This window comes from Mus caroli, unplaced genomic scaffold, assembly GCF_978045245.1.
Source record: "Mus caroli unplaced genomic scaffold, Mus_caroli_1 scaffold_10, whole genome shotgun sequence".
In the NCBI taxonomy this organism is placed as follows: Eukaryota; Metazoa; Chordata; class Mammalia; order Rodentia; family Muridae; genus Mus; species Mus caroli.
The window spans coordinates 62,962,263-62,985,818 of record NW_028227265.1 but is presented as its reverse complement, the minus strand read 5'-3'; the positions used below and the strand labels follow the sequence as shown (position 1 = coordinate 62,985,818).

Genomic DNA, 23,556 nt, shown 5'->3' with positions numbered 1-23,556 from the left:
TCACAGGCCCACAGAAGTGCTACATTCACTCCAGTAGTGACAAACATGACAGGCCTAAAAACTTGGGCGCGGTTCTGAGGTGAAAAGTTCACAGAAACTTAGTCTCCTGGAACTGTGGCATCCCATAGCACATATGCTCCAAACTTGTCCTTGTGAATGGATCTGTGTGCTTTCTTTCAATATTGTTCTATTATAGGAATCTCCAAGCAATGACTTGCCAAATATCTAAGCAAAATCGAACTTTGCTTCCTGACCTTCATCAATGCCCTAGGTAGTCCTTGAGCCGACCATGGGCTTGGAATTCAGTAAGAATGTTGCCTATTCATTGACATTCAGAATTGCCTCTAGTATTGTAAGAGAGATAGTGAAAGAAACCAGGCATTATTATCTACTACATAGAGTTAGAAATCTCAGGGCAAGCTTAGCAAAGTAAGTTTAGAATTCTTATTATAGTTATGTATGGCAGACTACATTACTTATTAGTAGAAAGTCCCCCCACACTATCAGTTAGAATAAAAGCCAAGTCGCTCCCATATACAGAAATTTACAATGGCTTAGGAAGTAGATCAGGCTGTGGTTTTAGAGTATTGCATTATTCATGAGAAGGTTAGCTAGATCGGAACTCCCTAATTAGAACCATGACTTGGGCATGAAAGCCCTTGCCCTGGGAGTGTAAAGACCTCACACCTGGCTTCTAATACTGACCTTAGATAGAGCTGACTTTGTCTCAGTTTATTGCCCAGTTCCTGCCAGTCTTTGTGTTTGCATTCCTCTGTTTTGTGTAAGAGTCATTAAGCATCCAGTAACCTCACATTGTACCTTGCTGATGTGTCACCTAACTTCCCTATTTTCTTCTGTATAAAAAGTTGGATGCTCGATTTGACAAATTACATTCAGATTCAGCACACTCCCTCCTGTCCTGTCTGTTATCCCATTCTCACCAACCCTTGCTCACCTGAAACCAGAAACCTGTTCCCTACAGATCAGAGACCCAATAAAGGCTCATCTGTAGCACAGAAGGGACAAGCTCCAGCCAGAGACAGCAAAACCAACTATTAACCAGAGATAACCAGATAGTGAGAGGCAAGTGCAAGAACCTGAAAGACAGAAACTAAGGCTACTTGGCATCATCAGAACCCAATTCTCCCACCGTAGCAAGCCCTGGATATGCCAACAAACCAGAAAAGCAAGATTCAGATTTAAAATCACTTCTCATGATGATGAGAGGGGACTTTTAAAAGGACATAAATAACTCCCTTAAAGAAATACAGGAGAACACAGGTAAAAAGCTAGAAGCCCATAAAAAGGAAACACAAAATCCCTTAAAGAATTACAGGAAAACACAATCAAACAGGTGAAGAAATTGAACAAATCCATCTAGGATCTAAAAATGAAAAAAGAAACAATAAAGAAATCACAAAGGGATTCAACTCTTGAGATAGAAAACCTAGGAAAGAGATCAGAAGTCATAGATGCAAGCATCACTAACAGAATACAAGAGATAGAAGAGAGAATATCAGGTGCAGAAGATACCATAAAAAACATTGACACAACAGTCAAAGAAAATGCAAAATTCAAAAAGCTCCTAACACAAAACATACAAGAAATCCAGGACACAATGAGAAAACCAAACCTAAGGATAATAGGTATGGAAAAGAGCAAAGATTCCCAACTCAAAGTGCCATTAAATATCTTCAACAAAATTATAGAAGAAAACTTCCCTAACCTAAATAAAGAGATGCCCATGAACATACAAGAAACTTACAGAACTCCAAATTGACTGGACAGGAAAAGAAGTTCCTCCTGTCACATAATAAACAAAACACCAATGCATTAAACAAAGAAAGAATATAAAAAGTAGTAAGGGAAAAAGATAAAGTAACATATAAAGGCAGACTTATCAGAATTAAAACAGACTTCTCACTAGAGACTATGAAAGCCAAAAGATCCTTGGCAGATGTCATACAGACCCTAAGAGAACACAAATGCCAGCCCAGGCTACTATACCCAGCAAAACTCTCAATTACCATAGATGGAGAAACCAAGATATTCCATGAGAAAATCAAATATACACAATATCTTTCCACAAATCCAACCCTACAAAGGATAATAGATGGAAAACACCAACACAAGGAGGGGAACTACACCCTAGAAAAAGCAAGAAAGTAATTTTTCAACAAACCCAAAAGAAGACAGCCACACAAACATAAAAATAACATAAAAAATAACAGGAAGCAACAATCACTATTCCATAACATCTCTTAACATCAATGGACTCAATTTCCCCATAAAAAGACATGAGTTGGAGGACATCCTGAATTAAACAGTAAGGACCATACCAACTTCAGGCATACAGTGGACATTGTCTCAAAAAATACATAAATAAAAAATAAAAAATAATTTTAAAAAATGAAAAGAAAAAGAAATGTTTAGCATTCTGCCAAAATAGGCATTCCATTTCTGGGCCTTATCTGACAAGCTAATTGCTGAGACCAGAATTCCTGATTACTTAAGATACAAAGATACAAATAATAAACAGATGTTATTATTCCCTATAGTCATATTAGAGAAGGGGGGTGTTTTTAGTAATTCCAATCTCAACCAAGAACCAGAAGTTCCAGGCAAAAATAAAATCTATTTGAAGCCACAAGAAAAGCTGCCAAGTGACAGATTTGTCACACTAAGATCCCAAAGAGAATGTTCTGGGGGGTTAACTTAAGATCTGCCAGATCCAAAGTGACTACAGAAGCTGCAGGGTAGAGACCATACAGTCTCAGGGAACAAACACTGCATGTCATATCCTGAGAGCTGCACCTTAGGAGCCAAGAGTAAGCCAAGAAATGAAGCTTCGGTTAGAACCAGCTCAGCAGATGTGTGAGACCACCTAGCATTCAGGATCGCTTTTCTCATATGACAAAAATCTAAAAAACAATTTAAGGAAGGTTAGTTTTGGCCCAAGGGTGAGGGTGCCATCCATCATTGTGGCAGGAGCAGAGATGGCTGACTATACTGCATCACCAGTCAGGAAGGAGGGAGGGAGGGAGAGAGAGAGAGAGAGAGAGAGAGAGAGAGAGAGAGAGAGAGAGAGAGAGAGAGAGAGAGAGAGAGCGCACTGGGTTCAGCCATCTGACTCATGGTCTGGTGGCTCTTCTCACCTAAGCTAGACCTTTTGGGAAGCATACATGCCCACCTAGTTAAATCTAAATCTCATCAAATTGGGAAGATTAAACATCCCCTGATTGTTTTCTGACATGAAAAAAATTACTGGCTGTACAAAAAATACTTAATACCAAGGACAAAATAATCAGAAGATCCATATAAGAGTTATTAGGCACAAATTTAGAAATAACTATCTTTTTTTTTTTTAGTATTGTCATTCTTTTTTTATTAGATGTTTTCTTCGTTTACATTTCAAATGCTATCCCCTTTCCTAGTTTCCACTCTGAAAATCCCCTATACACTTCCCCCACTCCCTCTGCTACTCAACCTACCCACTCCCACTTTCTGGCCTTGGCATTCCCCTATACTGGGGCTTTGAATCTTCAAAAGACCAAGGGCCTCTCCTCCCACTGATGGCCAACTAGGCCATTCTCTGCTACATATGCAGCTAGAGACACGAGCTCTAGGGGTACTGGTTCATTCATATTGTTGCTCCTCCTATAGGGCTGCAGACCCCTTTATCTCCTTGGGTACTTTCTCTAGCTGCTCCATTGGGGGCCCTGTGTTCCATTCAATAAATGACTGTGAGCATCCACTTCTGTATTGTCAGGCACTGGCATAGCCTCACAGGAGACAGCTATATCAGGGTCCCCTCAGCAAAATCTTGCTGGAATATGCAATAGTGTCTGGTTTTGGTGGTTGTTTATGGGATGGATCCCCAGGTGGGGCAGTCTCTGGATGGTCCTTCCTTCTGTCTCAGCTTTGAATTTTATCTCTGTAACTCCTTCCATGGGTATTTTGGTCCCCCTTCTTAAAAGGAATGAAATATCTACACTTTGGTCTTCCTTCTTCTTGCATTTCATCAGTTTTGCAAATTGTATCTTGGGTATTCTAAGAACCACATAGCTTGTCTCTGGCCCATACCTTAGTTATTCCCTAACTACTCCCTAGCAACAGCCAATCAGAATTAGGCTGATAGTTCAGATGTACTTTCATACCATTTGTGATTGTTCATGGTTTTGCTACAGAGCATCCACCTGTGGGCTTACAACAGTCATTTTATTAGATGCAGCACAATTGTGCTAGGACCACAGTTGTGAGACCCACATTGACATTTTTAATTATTTATTTTACATGAATGAGTGTTTTGCCTGCACGTATGTCTGTGTATCACACCTGTGGTTGGTATCAACAGATGCTAGAAGAGGGTATCAGATCCCAGGGACAGTGAGTGGAGTTAAAATGGTTAGAAACCACCATGCTGGTGCTAGGAATTGAAACCAGGTTCTCTAGAAGAGCAGCTAGGGCTCTTAAATGCTGAGACATCTCATTAGTGCCTGCATTTATTTTTTAATAAGAGCAAGAAAAAAATAAAACTGGGGGAAACCCAAATTTGGGAACTTTGTGGATTGACCCCAGTGTTCTCATCCTATTTTAAGATTAGTCAAAAGTCCCCTGTAAAGAGGACTTTTGGGATTCTGGGAAAGAATAACATCTCCACAGCACACAAGGGACAGAACTATATTGGAGCACAGAAAAATTTAAGTGGGACTTAGATGGATTCATGGCTTATATGACCCAGTTTTAAGGATAGAGGTCTTACAATATGTAAGAATGACTTCAAAAGGTTACAGTAGGTGTGGTTGGTAATGACTGAAATAAAGGAAGCAAAGCCACAGGGCAGCTGAATTTCACAAGGCTCTGTTTCCTTGTAGTCTGAGCAGATCCTAGAACAGGCAAAATGGTCAAATTGAAGAGTCTTAGGAATATGCTTTTATAGCTACTATCCTTCCTGTCTTAACTTATCTTCACAGATAATATACTGTCTAGGCTAGACTTTTGTGGTTTCTCTTTACCCTCTCCCACAGACATTAAAATCAAGTATAAAAATAAATTGCATGCCAGGTGTGGTGGCATGTACCTGTAACCCCAGCACAGTACTCCAGAGGCAGAGACAAGAGAGCAGCAAGTTTTAGTCTTTGATAAGTGAAAAACCGAACACACTCAGGATCATAGGATCAGAGGTGAGGAGGATACAACATCTGCCACAAAACCAGAAGTAACTGGGACCAGCAGGACACAGGCACCCAGGAACTCCGCCTGACCAGTGGCACGGGTCCTTCTGGTCTAGGCCAGTGTCCTAAGCAGACCTGAGGCATGAACTCTGCAGCCAGTCCCACAACACCCAGAAGATCCAGGATCCCAGGAGCTTGGTTACACCAGGATCTCAGGGTCCCAGGGGCAGCTTGACTCCCAGGAGCTCTGACACACCCAGCATCTCAGGATCCCAGGATCCCAGAATCATAGGATTACAGAGACAGCTGAACTCTGAGGAGTTCTGATACGAGCAGGAAGGACAGGTTCAAATCAGATATGTCGAGGGCAGGTAGCACTAGAGATAATCAGATTGCAGGAGGCAAGTATAAGAACATAAGCAACAGAAATCAAAGTTACATGGCATCATACGAACCCAATTCTCCCACCATAGCAAGCCCTGGATACACCATCACACTGGAAAGCAAGATTTAGATCTAAAGTCACTTCTCATGATGATAAAAGAGGACTTTTAAAAAGACGTAAATAACTCCTTAAAAGAAAAACTGGAGAACACAGGTAAACTGCTAGAAGCCCTTAATAAGGGAACACAAAAATCCCTTAAAGAATTACAGGAAAACACAATCAAACAGGTAAAGGAAATAAACAAAACCATCCAAGATCTATAAATAGAAATAGAAACAATAAAGAAATCACAAAGGGATTCAACTCTTGAGATAGAAAACCTAGGAAAGAGATCAGAAGTCATAGATGCAAGCATCACTAACAGAATACAAGAGATAGAAGAGAGAATATCAGGTGCAGAAGATACCATAAAAAACATTGACACAACAGTCAAAGAAAATGCAAAATTCAAAAAGCTCCTAACACAAAACATACAAGAAATCCAGGACACAATGAGAAAACCAAACCTAAGGATAATAGGTATGGAAAAGAGCAAAGATTCCCAACTCAAAGTGCCATTAAATATCTTCAACAAAATTATAGAAGAAAACTTCCCTAACCTAAATAAAGAGATGCCCATGAACATACAAGAAACTTACAGAACTCCAAATTGACTGGACAGGAAAAGAAGTTCCTCCTGTCACATAATAAACAAAACACCAATGCATTAAACAAAGAAAGAATATAAAAAGTAGTAAGGGAAAAAGATAAAGTAACATATAAAGGCAGACTTATCAGAATTAAAACAGACTTCTCACTAGAGACTATGAAAGCCAAAAGATCCTTGGCAGATGTCATACAGACCCTAAGAGAACACAAATGCCAGCCCAGGCTACTATACCCAGCAAAACTCTCAATTACCATAGATGGAGAAACCAAGATATTCCATGAGAAAATCAAATATACACAATATCTTTCCACAAATCCAACCCTACAAAGGATAATAGATGGAAAACACCAACACAAGGAGGGGAACTACACCCTAGAAAAAGCAAGAAAGTAATTTTTCAACAAACCCAAAAGAAGACAGCCACACAAACATAAAAATAACATAAAAAATAACAGGAAGCAACAATCACTATTCCATAACATCTCTTAACATCAATGGACTCAATTTCCCCATAAAAAGACATGAGTTGGAGGACATCCTGAATTAAACAGTAAGGACCATACCAACTTCAGGCATACAGTGGACATTGTCTCAAAAAATACATAAATAAAAAATAAAAAATAATTTTAAAAAATGAAAAGAAAAAGAAATGTTTAGCATTCTGCCAAAATAGGCATTCCATTTCTGGGCCTTATCTGACAAGCTAATTGCTGAGACCAGAATTCCTGATTACTTAAGATACAAAGATACAAATAATAAACAGATGTTATTATTCCCTATAGTCATATTAGAGAAGGGGGGTGTTTTTAGTAATTCCAATCTCAACCAAGAACCAGAAGTTCCAGGCAAAAATAAAATCTATTTGAAGCCACAAGAAAAGCTGCCAAGTGACAGATTTGTCACACTAAGATCCCAAAGAGAATGTTCTGGGGGGTTAACTTAAGATCTGCCAGATCCAAAGTGACTACAGAAGCTGCAGGGTAGAGACCATACAGTCTCAGGGAACAAACACTGCATGTCATATCCTGAGAGCTGCACCTTAGGAGCCAAGAGTAAGCCAAGAAATGAAGCTTCGGTTAGAACCAGCTCAGCAGATGTGTGAGACCACCTAGCATTCAGGATCGCTTTTCTCATATGACAAAAATCTAAAAAACAATTTAAGGAAGGTTAGTTTTGGCCCAAGGGTGAGGGTGCCATCCATCATTGTGGCAGGAGCAGAGATGGCTGACTATACTGCATCACCAGTCAGGAAGGAGGGAGGGAGGGAGAGAGAGAGAGAGAGAGAGAGAGAGAGAGAGAGAGAGAGAGAGAGAGAGAGAGAGCGCACTGGGTTCAGCCATCTGACTCATGGTCTGGTGGCTCTTCTCACCTAAGCTAGACCTTTTGGGAAGCATACATGCCCACCTAGTTAAATCTAAATCTCATCAAATTGGGAAGATTAAACATCCCCTGATTGTTTTCTGACATGAAAAAAATTACTGGCTGTACAAAAAATACTTAATACCAAGGACAAAATAATCAGAAGATCCATATAAGAGTTATTAGGCACAAATTTAGAAATAACTATCTTTTTTTTTTTTAGTATTGTCATTCTTTTTTTATTAGATGTTTTCTTCGTTTACATTTCAAATGCTATCCCCTTTCCTAGTTTCCACTCTGAAAATCCCCTATACACTTCCCCCACTCCCTCTGCTACTCAACCTACCCACTCCCACTTTCTGGCCTTGGCATTCCCCTATACTGGGGCTTTGAATCTTCAAAAGACCAAGGGCCTCTCCTCCCACTGATGGCCAACTAGGCCATTCTCTGCTACATATGCAGCTAGAGACACGAGCTCTAGGGGTACTGGTTCATTCATATTGTTGCTCCTCCTATAGGGCTGCAGACCCCTTTATCTCCTTGGGTACTTTCTCTAGCTGCTCCATTGGGGGCCCTGTGTTCCATTCAATAAATGACTGTGAGCATCCACTTCTGTATTGTCAGGCACTGGCATAGCCTCACAGGAGACAGCTATATCAGGGTCCCCTCAGCAAAATCTTGCTGGAATATGCAATAGTGTCTGGTTTTGGTGGTTGTTTATGGGATGGATCCCCAGGTGGGGCAGTCTCTGGATGGTCCTTCCTTCTGTCTCAGCTTTGAATTTTATCTCTGTAACTCCTTCCATGGGTATTTTGGTCCCCCTTCTTAAAAGGAATGAAATATCTACACTTTGGTCTTCCTTCTTCTTGCATTTCATCAGTTTTGCAAATTGTATCTTGGGTATTCTAAGAACCACATAGCTTGTCTCTGGCCCATACCTTAGTTATTCCCTAACTACTCCCTAGCAACAGCCAATCAGAATTAGGCTGATAGTTCAGATGTACTTTCATACCATTTGTGATTGTTCATGGTTTTGCTACAGAGCATCCACCTGTGGGCTTACAACAGTCATTTTATTAGATGCAGCACAATTGTGCTAGGACCACAGTTGTGAGACCCACATTGACATTTTTAATTATTTATTTTACATGAATGAGTGTTTTGCCTGCACGTATGTCTGTGTATCACACCTGTGGTTGGTATCAACAGATGCTAGAAGAGGGTATCAGATCCCAGGGACAGTGAGTGGAGTTAAAATGGTTAGAAACCACCATGCTGGTGCTAGGAATTGAAACCAGGTTCTCTAGAAGAGCAGCTAGGGCTCTTAAATGCTGAGACATCTCATTAGTGCCTGCATTTATTTTTTAATAAGAGCAAGAAAAAAATAAAACTGGGGGAAACCCAAATTTGGGAACTTTGTGGATTGACCCCAGTGTTCTCATCCTATTTTAAGATTAGTCAAAAGTCCCCTGTAAAGAGGACTTTTGGGATTCTGGGAAAGAATAACATCTCCACAGCACACAAGGGACAGAACTATATTGGAGCACAGAAAAATTTAAGTGGGACTTAGATGGATTCATGGCTTATATGACCCAGTTTTAAGGATAGAGGTCTTACAATATGTAAGAATGACTTCAAAAGGTTACAGTAGGTGTGGTTGGTAATGACTGAAATAAAGGAAGCAAAGCCACAGGGCAGCTGAATTTCACAAGGCTCTGTTTCCTTGTAGTCTGAGCAGATCCTAGAACAGGCAAAATGGTCAAATTGAAGAGTCTTAGGAATATGCTTTTATAGCTACTATCCTTCCTGTCTTAACTTATCTTCACAGATAATATACTGTCTAGGCTAGACTTTTGTGGTTTCTCTTTACCCTCTCCCACAGACATTAAAATCAAGTATAAAAATAAATTGCATGCCAGGTGTGGTGGCATGTACCTGTAACCCCAGCACAGTACTCCAGAGGCAGAGACAAGAGAGCAGCAAGTTTTAGTCTTTGATAAGTGAAAAACCGAACACACTCAGGATCATAGGATCAGAGGTGAGGAGGATACAACATCTGCCACAAAACCAGAAGTAACTGGGACCAGCAGGACACAGGCACCCAGGAACTCCGCCTGACCAGTGGCACGGGTCCTTCTGGTCTAGGCCAGTGTCCTAAGCAGACCTGAGGCATGAACTCTGCAGCCAGTCCCACAACACCCAGAAGATCCAGGATCCCAGGAGCTTGGTTACACCAGGATCTCAGGGTCCCAGGGGCAGCTTGACTCCCAGGAGCTCTGACACACCCAGCATCTCAGGATCCCAGGATCCCAGAATCATAGGATTACAGAGACAGCTGAACTCTGAGGAGTTCTGATACGAGCAGGAAGGACAGGTTCAAATCAGATATGTCGAGGGCAGGTAGCACTAGAGATAATCAGATTGCAGGAGGCAAGTATAAGAACATAAGCAACAGAAATCAAAGTTACATGGCATCATACGAACCCAATTCTCCCACCATAGCAAGCCCTGGATACACCATCACACTGGAAAGCAAGATTTAGATCTAAAGTCACTTCTCATGATGATAAAAGAGGACTTTTAAAAAGACGTAAATAACTCCTTAAAAGAAAAACTGGAGAACACAGGTAAACTGCTAGAAGCCCTTAATAAGGGAACACAAAAATCCCTTAAAGAATTACAGGAAAACACAATCAAACAGGTAAAGGAAATAAACAAAACCATCCAAGATCTATAAATAGAAATAGAAACAATAAAGAAATCACAAAGGGATTCAACTCTTGAGATAGAAAACCTAGGAAAGATATCAGAAGTCATAGATGCAAGCATCACCAAGAGAATACAAGAGATGGAAGAGACAATATCGGGTGCAGAAGATACCATAAAAAACATTGACACAGCAGTCAAAGAAAGTGAAAAATGCAAAAAGGTCCTAACCCAAAACACCCAAGAAATCCAGGACAAAATGTGAAGACCAAACCTAAGGATAACAGGTATGGAAAAGAGCAAAGATTCCCATCAAAAAGTGCCATTAAATATCTTCAACAAAATTATAGAAGAAAACTTCCCTAACCTAAATAAAGAGATGCCCATGAACATACAAGATACCTCCAGAACTCCAAATAGACTGGACTAGAAAAGAAGTTCCTCCCATCACATAATAATCCAAACACCAAATGCATTAAACAAAGAAAGAATATTAAAAGTAGTAAGGGAAAAAGATCAAGTAGCATATAAAGGCAGACCTATCAGAATTACACCCACTTCTCACCAGAGACTACGAAAGCTAGAAGATCCTTGGCAGATGTCATACAGACACTAAGAGAACACAAATGCCAGCCCAGGCTACTATACCCAGCAAAACTCTCCATTACCATAGATGGAAAAACCAAGATATTCCATGAGAAAATCAAATTTACACAATATCTTTCCACAAATCCAACCCTACAATGGATAATAGATGGAAAACACCATACCCTAGAAAAAGCAAGAAAGTAATCTTTCAACAAACCCAAAGAAGATAGCCATACAAACATAATTCCACCTCTAAAATAAAAAATAACAGGAAGTAACAACCACTTTTTCTTAACATCAGTGGACTCAATCCCCAATAAAAAGACATAGACTAACAGACTGGATATGGAAATAGGACTCAGCATTTTGCTGCATCCAGGAAATGCACTAAAATGACAATGACAGACACAGCCTCAGAATAAAAGGTTAGAAAACAATTTTCCAAGGAAATGTTCTCAAGAAACAAGATAGAGTAGCCATTCTAATATCAAATAAAATCGAATTTCAACCAAAAGTTATCAAAACAAATAAGGAAGGATACTTCATACTGGTCAATGGAAAAATCTACCAAGAAGAACTCTCAATTCTGAACATCCATGCTCCAAATATAAGGGCATTCACATTTAAAAAAAAAAAAAAACTTTATTAAAGCACAAAGCACACATCACAACCCAGACAATACCCCACTCTCAGCAATGGACAGATCATGGAAACAGAAACTAAACAGAGACACAGTGAAACTAAAAGAAGTTATGAACCAAATGGATCTAACAGATATTTATAGAACTTTCATACTAAAGCAAAAGAAGATACCTTCTTCTCAGCACTTCAAGGTACTTTCTCCAAAACTGACCATATAATTGGTCACAAAACAGGCCTCAACCGATACAAGAAGATTGAAATAATCCCATGCACCCTACCAACAAAAACAATAGAAAGCACACATACACATGGAAGCTGAACAATGCTCTACTCAATGATAACTTGGTCAAAGAAGGAATAAAGGATTTTTTTTTTTTTAGAATTTAATGAAAAAGAAGACACATCATACCAAAACTTATGGGACACAGTGAAAGCAGTCCTATGAGGAAATATCATAACTCTGAGTGCCTCCAAAAAGAAACTGGAGAGAGCATACACTAGCAGCTTGACAGTACCCCTGAAAGCTCTAGAACAATAAGAAGCAAATTTACCCAAGAGGAGTAGATGGCAGGAAATAATCAAACTCAGGGCTGAAATCAACCAAATGGAAACAAAAAGAACTACACAAAGAATCAATAAAACCAGGAGCTGGTTCTTTGAGAAAATCAACAAGATTAGCCAGACTGACCAGAGGGCCGAGAGACATTATCCAAATTTTAAAAATCAAAAATGAAAAGGGAGACATAACAATGAAATAATCTTAAAATAATTATACTGCTTGTTGAATATTAACAGCTGAAAATATTAAAATCATGTTCTACAAACATCATGGAAATATTATTAATAATTTTTCTCACTGTGCTTGAAGTCAGCATTTTCTTAATTTTTTACTTCAAAGAGTCTTTATTTTGAAAATTTTAAAATATACTTACTGATAAAATAAAAAATAAAGCCAGGTGGTGGTGGCACATGCCTTTAATCCCAGCACTTGGGAGGCAGAGGCAGGTGGATTTCTGAGTTCGAGGTCAGCCTGGTGGTCTACAAAGCGAGTTCCCTGATAGCCAGGGCTATACAGAGAAACCCTGTCTTGAAAAAACAAAATAACAAAATAACAAAATAAATAAATAAATAAATAAATAAATAAATAAATAAATAAATAAATAAAATATATTCTTTTTTAAAAAATAAAAATAAAAAATAAAGGGAACCCCCCCCACAAAACCCTGAAGTTTAATTGGCTATAAAATATGACGAAGAAGCTAAAGTAGTGACGTGGATCTTGGACAAAGGTCAGAAATGTTTGTTAATTAACATCTGTATTACTACTTTTAAAAATAAAAAAATAAATATTTTAAGAAATAGCTGCTGGGTCTGGTGAGTTGGTGCAAAAGTTAAGAGCACTGGTTCCTCTTCTGGAGTACCAGGGTTTAAATTCTAGCACCCACATGGCAGCTAACAATTGTCTATAACTCCATTTCCAGGGCATCCCACATGCTCTTCTGTACACACAGACATGCAGACTAAACATCCACATATAAAATAAATCTTAGAAATAAAGGAAGGGAGGGAGGGAGGAAGAGAGACACACACACACACACACACACACAGAGAGAGAGAGAGAGAGAGAGAGAGAGAGAGAGAGAGAGAGAGAGATGCTGCTGGACAGTGGTGGCACACACCTTTCTTCCTGGCCCTTGGGAGGCAGATGCAGGTGAATCTTTGAGTGGCAGACCAGTCTGGTCTACACAGTGAGTTGCAGGACAGTCAGGGCTCCTCATGCTTGCCTTGCACAGCCATCATTTTACCTGCTGAGCCACTATCCCCACCTTCCTCTACTGTGGTAGTTTGAACAGGTATGGCCCCCATAGTTTCATGTGTTTGAAAGGTTGCTCACAGGGAGTGGCACTATTACGAGATGTAACTTTGCCAGAATAGGTGTGGCCTTGTTGAAGGAAGTATGTCACTTTGGGGTTGGGCTTTGGTGTCTCCTATGCTCCAGCTACACCCAGTGTGGCACACAGTCTCCTTCTGTTCCCTTTGAATCAAGTTGTAGAACTCTCAGTTCCTTCTCCAGCACCATGTCTGCCTTCACTCTGCCATGTTTCCCACCATGACAATAATGAACTAAACCTCTGAAACTGCAAGCCAGACCCAATTAAATATTTTCACTTGTAAGAGTTGCATTGGTCATGGTGTCTCTTCACAGCAATGGAAAACACTAACTAAAACATCTATTTTCTATGAAAATCTTCTATAATAAAAAAAGAAAGAAAAACCCCTTAACTTCAGACTTTATGTTATGTATTTACAGAAGGTTGGGAGCAAAACGTTGTCTTTTGGACATGACAGGACAGTTGCCTTGAAGGCGAAGGAGTTCACAAACCTCACGTCTGAGGAGCTGTTGACAGTGAATGCATTCTGAGAAAAATAGACTCTGTTTTTTTTTTTACAGTGTGGGCCTTGCTAGGTCACCCACACTCCAGTGGATGGCCTCATACATGGGGGTATATGGACAGCAAAAACTGGACTCAATGGGTTATGAAGAAGAAAAACAAAAGAGCACATGCCATTGGCACTAAGTAGGGAAGAGTAGGGACTTGGGAAGAGTCAGTATAAATATGTTTGAATACATTCTATAAAACTCTCAAAGAATCTATAGAATGCTTATCACATTTTGCTGAATGATGTAATGATATATTCCTAAGAAAGGAGTACATTCGTGGGACTCTCACTGAATTGGGAAAAGAGGCATGTTCTGAATTAATTAACCCAATTCAGTCACTGCAAATGTATGCACATTTCAATTAATCTTGAGTCTACAATAAGTGTATACACATCTTTATCAATTAAAACTCGGGGGAAAAAAAGCTTGTTTAAAATAATTGTGAAATATACATACCAATGTACAGGACTCAGATTTCAGACCTACCTCATTAAAAATTCTCATTACTTTTCTGACTTGGAAACTTGAACTCCTTTATTGCTATGAAAACTATATTTGGAAAATTCTTATCAGACTGGTTATCTTCTATTTTCTTCCTTCATTCTCCCCTTTCACCCCTCCCCCCACTTCCTCTCCTTCTTTCTTTTTCCTGCTTTCTTGCTTTCTTTCCTTCTTCCCTGGCTGCATTATTGAAGAATCAGTGTCTCCTTTGGAGTTTGAGTTTCAATAAAAGAATTTAAGAATGGATTCAGTCAGAAGCTTGAAAACAATTTTACTAAGTTTAAGAAAAGTTCAGACAGGAAGGCTACAAATCTTGTCAGCTGCCTGGAGGAGGAAGGGTTGAGAGGGGAAAAAAAACCCATATTGTTAGAGTGACATTGTCACAGAGCAGTGATCAAGTACATGGCCAACAAGCAAGCACAATGTGGAGAGGAGCTTCAGGGAGAGAGTAAAAAGCCCATGGTACCAGGGAAAGCATGTGGACATTCTGGGCAGCATCCAAAAGAAAAGCACTGGAAATAGAAGTTGTGCCAGGCAGACCCAGTGAAACCTCATGTTCACAGTGGGGTGGCAGCCCTAGGTAGTAGGAATTCTGGGAGGGAAAAGACCAGAATCCAGTTAAAGGAACAGTAATCCCTTTGCCCTCTGTAGTGTGCACAGAGCTCACTTCCCTTGGCCAGGTAGTTAACCTACCTACTTAGCTGGATTCAGTCTTTATTTGTTTGTTTGTTTGTTTGTTTGTTTTATATGATTACACTGAAGAGGGCATGAGCTACCATGTGGTTGCTGGGAGTTGAACTCAGGAACTCTGGAGGAGCAGCTGGTGCTCTTAACCACTGAGCCATCTCTCCAGCCCCTGGATTCAGTCTTCAGAGAGCAGACAATGGCTTCTCACCTCCTAAGGGTAGATTTCATTCTATTCTGTGACTGCTGGGCTAGAACTCACTACGCGGCCTAGGCCGATCTTAATTTTGTAGAAATCTTCCTGTCTTAGCCTCCAACTGAGATTCCAGGCAGGCTTAGCTTGACTAAATTTATGTTTGTTTGTTTGTTTGCTTGCTTGCTTGTTTTAAAGACAAAGAAACGATGAGGTCAGTAAGAGTAAAACAGCTTCTGTGCCTTAATTTAAGATTTTACATTTAATTTTTGAATTGTGTTAATAGCATACTATGTATCAGCCAGAGCTGCATCTAAATTTTCAGTTTGATTTATTCTTTTTTGTTTTAAATTTTAACTCAACATAATAGTAATATAGTATATTTGTATAATTAAGCAATTGAGCCTATCACAGGAGTGTGTATTTCCAATGTGCTTTCTGATGAGGTACTTGTGTATATTTAAACAAACGACAACAACACACACAGAAACCAATGCTCTAGGAGTTATCAAGCTTCCGTCAAGACCAAGGCTCTTTAACACTCTCTCAGCTCCCACTGAATCAGACTCTAAAACTGCATGCCATCTTACCCTTAGGCAGGATGTCAGTCAGTGTCGTTCATTAAACAAACAAACAAACAAACAAACAAATCATGGTGAGGGTGCGGACCACAATATTTACTCACTACTGATGGGAATGCAATCTAGACTCACCTGGATGGATTTCAGTATGGAAGCTTCCAAGAAAACTAAAAATGAAACTACCTTACAACTCAACAACCACAATAATGGTCAGGGAACTCACCTGCAGGGCTCCACATCAGCCTGTCTCAGAGATCCCTGCACATCAATGTTTATTTATTACAGCAATATTCTTAACAGCTAAGTTATAGAACCACGCTAGGTATCCAACAGCAGAGGAGTGTAGAAAGAAAACATGGAAAATATACACAGAGAATGCTTTTCAACTTTAAACAATAAAACCATATTGTTTGTAGAAAAATGGATGTGACTTGAGAAAACAAATCAAGCAATTTTAAGGCAGTCGCACAAGGACAAATACACATTTTCTCTGATTTGGGCCTCTTAGATGTCACACTGTCACATAGAAAGCATGCATCTACATTTAGAATGAAACTAAAAGTAAAACTGTCTAAGGGACAAACAATAAGGTGGCGACATTCCCATATGAAATATCCCTGCATAAAAAGGAGTAACATTCTAGTGAGTTTTGTTTTGCTTTCTTTTGGCTTTAACAGGGTCTTGCTATTGCTTGGAACTGGCCTTGAACTTATGGTCCTTCTTCTTCAGCCTCTTAAGTCGCTGAAATTGTAAGCATGTACTACGAAGCTCAGGTCTTAAAAAGGTTTTAAGCCGAGAAAGTTGAGTAGATAGTTGAAATGGAGTGCATGCAATTAGCAAAGGAGTATTTCTTAACTGGATCCTTCCCCGGTAAACAGTAAAAGTGGTTATTGGTAGGAGAGATTCTGACTTTGTATAAAGGCAAGATTCAGGGAAATGGCTCAGTGGGAAGGGAAGCCTGATGTGGATCTAGTTTGATGTTTGGAGCCCACATGGGGTATGGGAGAACTCTTCTGACTTCCACACAGGATCCACGGCATGGGCACATGACAAGCAGGCACAGGCACACACCAGGCAGCACACAATAAATTCAAGTAAAAGAATTTTAAAATCCTAAGAAGTGGGTTAGTCTCAGGATTTCAGAAGGAAAAAAAGCCTGTAGAAATGTCATTGTCTGATTTCATCAGAACACAAGATTGCATGTGGCAATAAAACTTCAGGGTTAATTAGGCCAAAGTATCTCTTTTCAAAAGGATGGACCATCTAGAGACTGCCATATCCAGGGATCCATCCCATAATCAGCCTCCAAACGATGACACCATTGCATACACTAGCAAGAGTTTGCTGAAAGGACCCTGATATAGCTGTCTCTTGTGAGACTAGGCCGGGGCCTAGCAAACACATAGTGGATGCTCACAGTCAGCTTTTGGATGGATCACAGGGCCCCCAATGGAGGAGCTAGAGAAAGTATCCAAGGAGCTAAAGAGATCTGCAACCCTGTAGGTGCAACAACATTATGAACTAACCAGTGCCCCGGAGCTCTTGACTCTAGCTGCATATGTATCAAAAGATGGCCTAGTCGGCCATCACTGGAAAGAGAGGCCCACTGGACTTGCAAAGTTTATATGCCCCAGTACAGGGGAACGCCATGGCCAAAAAATGGGAATAGGTGGGTAGGGGAGTGGGGGGGGGGAAGGTATGGGGGACTTTTGGGATAGCATTGGAAATGTAATTGAGGAAAATACGTATTAAAAAGGGGGAGGGAAAGAATTTTAAAATCCTAAGAAGTGGGTTAGTCACAGGATTTCAGAAGGAAAAAAAGCCTGTAGAAATGTCATTGTCTGATTTCATCAGAACACAAGATTGCATGTGGCAATAAAACTTCAGGGTTAATTAGGCCAAAGTATCTCTTTTCTGTGTCATTCAAGTTTTAAATTTCCAGAGATACCTGCATTAACTAATCTACTGATTGGCATTATAATTCTGAGAATAAGGGATAAATAACATTGTCACACTTGATTTTTGAAACAAGAGAAAAATACAATATTTCCTGTAAGCACTTTCACTCCCCTATGAGCAATCTCAATGAAGCAGGGTGAAAACAATTTTCTCCCATCCAGCACACAAACTACAAAATATCTGTTTTGATGGCATCTTTTCCAGATTGAAAATGGTGACAGCTGCTACATTTGCTATTTTGTGAAACCATTCAACTATTTGATTGACCTCTGTTTAACTTTCATGTGGCTTTATATAGTGCTTGGAAAAGAAAAATCACTTTTAGTAGCTCCAAGACTAAATTACAGGTAACACATGGAAACACTTGGACTACTTGAAAACTACTATTTAGGAAAAGGGGATTAACCCCAAATGTCTGAACATGAACAAAAGTCAAACACAGCAGAGTTTCTGCTTGAATTATCATGTGTCCACCTTGTGTGGGCTAAGTCCAGATGAACTCTGCCTCCTCCTACTGCCATGTTTAGTTCTCAGGTGGGTGGTAGCCAGGCTCACAGCAGCAAGTCCAGCTAAAGGATGCTATAGTGTCTGTAAACCAGAATTTATGAAGCAGGATTAGCCAAGATAGCAACAGGAGACAGGAGCAAGGCAGCCCAGCTTTGTAGGTAGTTGAGGGTTACAGAGCCAAAGACAACAAGACGTCTATAAAAATCCCGAGGGACCCGTATTCTGCTCAGGTTTTACGATGAGTTCATAAATGTAGTCTGAGGCAAAAAAAAAACCTACAATCCAATTCTTTTTACTACCTCATTCTTCTTGCCCCCTTGGAGCTTTTGAATGGGGTCTCCCTCCTTTGCTTGCATGATTGCTAATCTGTGGGTCCCATGGAACAATCTGAATCCCCGCCAAAAGCATTCAATTTTACTGACCACATTCATCTCAATTGAGTGTCTAATGTACACACAGGCAGGACTAAATCGACCTGTTCCAGAATATAAAAGAATATTTGTATTAGATTTCCAGGCTACCTTTCAAATGGCCCTTAATTTCAGCCATCTCTACACATACTCCCTCCCTCCTTCATCCCCCTCCCCCTTCCCCATCAGATCTGCCTGTTCCAGCCCCTGCCATACCCCTCTATAATATTTATTCTAATGCCCTTTCCTAACAAGATCTGTACTCTATAACCCAACCTCTGTGGGTCTACAGATGGAATCATGGTTGTTCTTGACGGCACAGCTAAAATCTGTATGTAAGTGATTATGTACCATACTTGTCTTTCTGGGTCAGGGATACCTCACTCAGAACGATTTTTTTTTCTAGGTACATACATTTATCCCCAAATTTCATTATTTTTTATGCTGAGTTATTAATACTGCATTGTGTAAATGCAGCACATTTTCTTTATCCATTCATGTGTTGAGGGATATCAAGGTTGTTTCCAGTTTCTAGCTATTAGGAATAGAGTTGGAAGAAACATGGGTGAGCAAGTGTCTCTGTGGTGGGAGGAGGCATAGCTTCCCTTGTGTATATGCCCAAGAGTGGTATAGCTGGGTTTTGAGGTAGATGGGTTCCCATCTTCCTGAGAAACTGACATATTGATTTCCATATTTGATATACAAGTTTGCACTCCCACAAGCAATGGAGGAGTGTTCCCCTTATGCCACATTCTCATCAGTATGAGCTGTCACTTGTTTTATGAATCTCAGCCATTCTAACAGGTGTAAGATGAAAACTCAAAATTTATTTTGATTCGCATTTCCCTGATGGTTAAGGATATTGAACATTTTTAAAGTGTCTTTCAGCCATTTGAGGTCTTCTGAGAATTCTGTTTAGATCTGTACATAATTTTTAAACTGGGTTCTTTGTTTTGTTAATATCTAGTTTAGTGAAATCTTTATATATTTTGTATATTAGCTCTCTATCCAATGTGCAGCTTGTAAAAATCTTTTCCTACTTTCTAATATATATCCAAATGAAATTGCCAAATGAAGGGGGAGGCAGGGGCCCAACTGGCCATCTCTTGTCACCAATAAAGCTATCAGTACAGAGATTGGAGTACATTGGGGTACATAAATGAGTTGTTAGCCTGGAAAACAACAACACCCAAACAATCCAGGCTGTTGCCAAAACTATAGATTAATCTCCATAAACTGAGATCAAGGTCCTATTGTTCAAGAGAACACCTACACAACCCATCGAACATGGAAAAGTTGAGCTGATGCCTACATAGAGATTTAACCTCTATGTGCTTGTGTTTTTGGTACATGAAATTATTTTTCAGGATACCAAAACAACAACAACAACAACAACAACAATAAAAAAAAACATAAACACCAAGCCAGGAAAGAAACCCCTGATGTAGAATGGTGTCCTGATATGCTACAAGATATGCTAGGTCAGTGCTGGCACAAAGCTTTTGGGAGTAACCAACCAGTATCTGATTTGACTCAAGACCCACTCCATTAGATAGAACCCATTCCCAACACCGCTTGGATGACCAAAGACTAGATAGCCTGGGAAACTTGAGTAAAAGCAAATGCTACTGGTGAAAGATAAAAGAAAGGCAATAAAATGAGTCCTGATAACATCCTGCTATATTCATAGATCAATGCCTTGCTCAGCCATCTTCAGAGACGCTTCCTCCTGCAGCAGATGGGAACAAATACAGAGACCCACAGCCAGATGTTACACAGAAAGTGAGAGACCTCGGAACACTCAGCCCTAAATGGGATGTCTCTATCAAATCACTCCCCTGAGAGCTCAGGGAACCTTGTAGAGGAGGTAGGAAGGTGGAGTAGCTAGATGGGCTGGAAAACACCATGAAAACAAGGTCCTGTAAATCAAAGTTCCTTTGAACTCATAGAGTCTGATGCAGCATGCACAGGGCCCACAAGAGTCTGCATTAGGTCCTTTGTGTATTTATTATGACTTTAGTGTTTAGTGTTTTTATGAGATCCTTGAGTGAACAAGTGGGTCTGTGATTCTTGTGATTTCTTCTGGGTTCTTTTCCTTCTTTTTGTTTGTTTTTTCCAATTTGGAAGGGTTCCTTTTTGTTTTATATTATATTTTATTATATATTATTATTATATTATTTACTTATATTATATATCTTATATAGAATATAATATTATTTAATTATATTATTATTTTATTATTCATTTATGTTACTATATCATTATATACTTACATTATATTATTATGTTACATATTATATTATATCATATTATTTAAAAATTGAAAGTAAAAACAACATCTAATATTAATCATATTTTGCAATTCACTTTTGGGTCCTTCCTGGAAGCAGCTAGCTGTTTGTTTGCTTCTCAATACACTCTGCAGAATTTTGCTCTTCTGTCCTCCCAGTGATGAGATTACTAGTTCTGGGAAGGAAACTCTCAATAATAATTCTGAGATCTATAGAGGATAAAGAAGCAACTTTGATATAGTGCCTCGTCTGGATAGTTAGATGTCAACTTGACACAAGCTGGACTCACTATGAGGAGGGACCCACAATTGAGAAAATGCCTTAATAATACTGGGTTGTAGGCAGGCCTGTAGGGCATTTTATTTAATTGTTTGTTTCTTTTTCGTTTTTCAATAGTGGGTTTCTCTGTGTAGCCCTGGTTGTCCTGGAACTCACTTTATAGACCCGTCTGGCCTTGAACTCACAGAGACTGGCTTGCCTCTGGCTCCTGAGGACTGGGGTTAAAGGTGTGCACCACCACTAACCAGCAGGGCATTTTCTTAATTAGTGATTGATGTGGGAGAGCCCTGCCCATTGTGTGTGTGTGTGGGGGGGGGGGGGTCACCTTGAGGCAGGTGATCCTGGGTTCTGTATTTGTTATAAAAATAAAAATAGTTGGCTGAATAAGTTGTGGGAAGCAAACCAGAGAGCAGCACTCCTCAATGGCCTCGGTATCAGTTCCCGCCTCCAGGTTCCCGCCATGTTTAAGTTCCTACCCTGACTTCCTTCAGTGATGGACTCGAATGTGGTACTGTAAGCCAAATGAATGCTTTTCTCTCGAACTTGCTTTTGTTCATGGTGTTTCATCACAGCTATAGGAACCCTAACTAAGAGAGTGTTCAAAGGACAAATAGACTCAAAACATGAATTCAAGTATAAGATGACAGTGGAGGGAAATTTTACAAAGGGGTTCCAAGAAGAATAAAAAGTGAAAAAAATATAATCGCGATACTTGGTAAATGGAGCCAAGAGGATCTAGAGTTTAAGGTCAGCCTGGCCTGCAGAGAAAGTCTATAGAGACTACAAAGCAGTATTTGTGTCCAACATGTCACAGAACCCTTTAACTTGGCACCCTACTGATTTGCCAGGAAGAGCATGATCATTCCTCCCTTCCTCCTGTGCTCCCTACATAGTAGCAAGTCTAGGATAGATTTTAGGCAGTGTGTTGGTTTGATTAAGAATGGCCTCCATAGCAGAGGTGAGGGCAGCGGTCGCACTCTGTTCGTGAGTAACCTGGAGACAAAGGTGACAGAGGAGCTCCTCTTCGAGCTCCACCAGGCTGGGCCAGTAATAATGGTGAAAATCCCAAAAGACAAAAATAGCATCCTGAAACAGTTTGCATTCATGAATTTCAAACACAAAGTGTCTGTTCCCTACGCCATGAATCTTCTCAATGGAATTAAACTTTTCGGGAGGCCTATCACAATTCCGTTTAGATCAGGAAGTAGTCATGCCTCTCAGGATGCCAGTATGTTATATCCCCAGCATCGTGTTAGAAGTTTAAGCCCTACCTCCACATCTTCTAACAGCTATGAAAGGACAGTGAGTGACGTGACTCCGACAGCACAGATGGTCCAGAGGTCCTTTTCTTCTCCAGAAGCTTATCAGTGGCAAGCTGTGGTAGATGAACAACGTTTTCAGACAGATGTCATAGGCTGGGAAATTTGGTTCTCTACATGCACTTCAGTTGGGATTTTCACCATCAGCTCAACCACATGGCCATACCTTTAATCAGCCTTCCAGTTCGCAGTGGTGCCAAGCTGCACTGTCATCACAGCATAAAAGACAGAATTCTCACCCCTACCTAGCAGATAGACACTATAGCCGTTTGCAGCGCTACTCTGACCATGGGTCTGATTATCATTACAGAGGAGGCCGAGAGGATTTCTACTATGACAACAGGAATCATGATGGCTGGAGCCATGACTACGATAACAGAAGGGACAGTAGTAGAGGTGGGAAGTGGCCCTCATCAAGCATTCCAAGGACACTGTTCTCAGGGCCATTGTAGGTCCTTTTAATTAAGTTGTTGCAGAAATATTTCTAAATCTGTACAGAGTAATCCCACAATTTTCCACTTGTCTTTGAAAAAAAATTAAACCTAGTAACAATTTGTCAGAGAACTGAGAACTGTGGTTCCTTGTGTGCTACTTTAATTAGCTAACCTCAGGGGTTCTGAAGAGGAAGGTTCATACAAAAGGATGTGTCAACATTCTGGTCATTTCAGACAGAAAGATGAACTGTATAGATTGGTTGTATTATAAAGCAAATATTTTAATTATCTCATAATTGGTGTTGCAAGAAATTTCTTGGTAATGAATCAATTTGGTGTATATAAAAGGAAACATCTAAGTTGGTAGTCTGAAATGGGTGTCTGCATTTTGT

General features: G+C 39.9%; 1 pseudogene; it reads left to right on the top strand.

Annotated features, from left to right (window-relative positions):
• The first annotated feature begins 22,266 nt into the window (after window positions 1-22,266).
• Window positions 22,267-22,902, top strand: LOC110300840 (RNA-binding protein 7 pseudogene; annotated as a pseudogene).
• The last annotated feature ends 654 nt before the right edge of the window (window positions 22,903-23,556 follow it).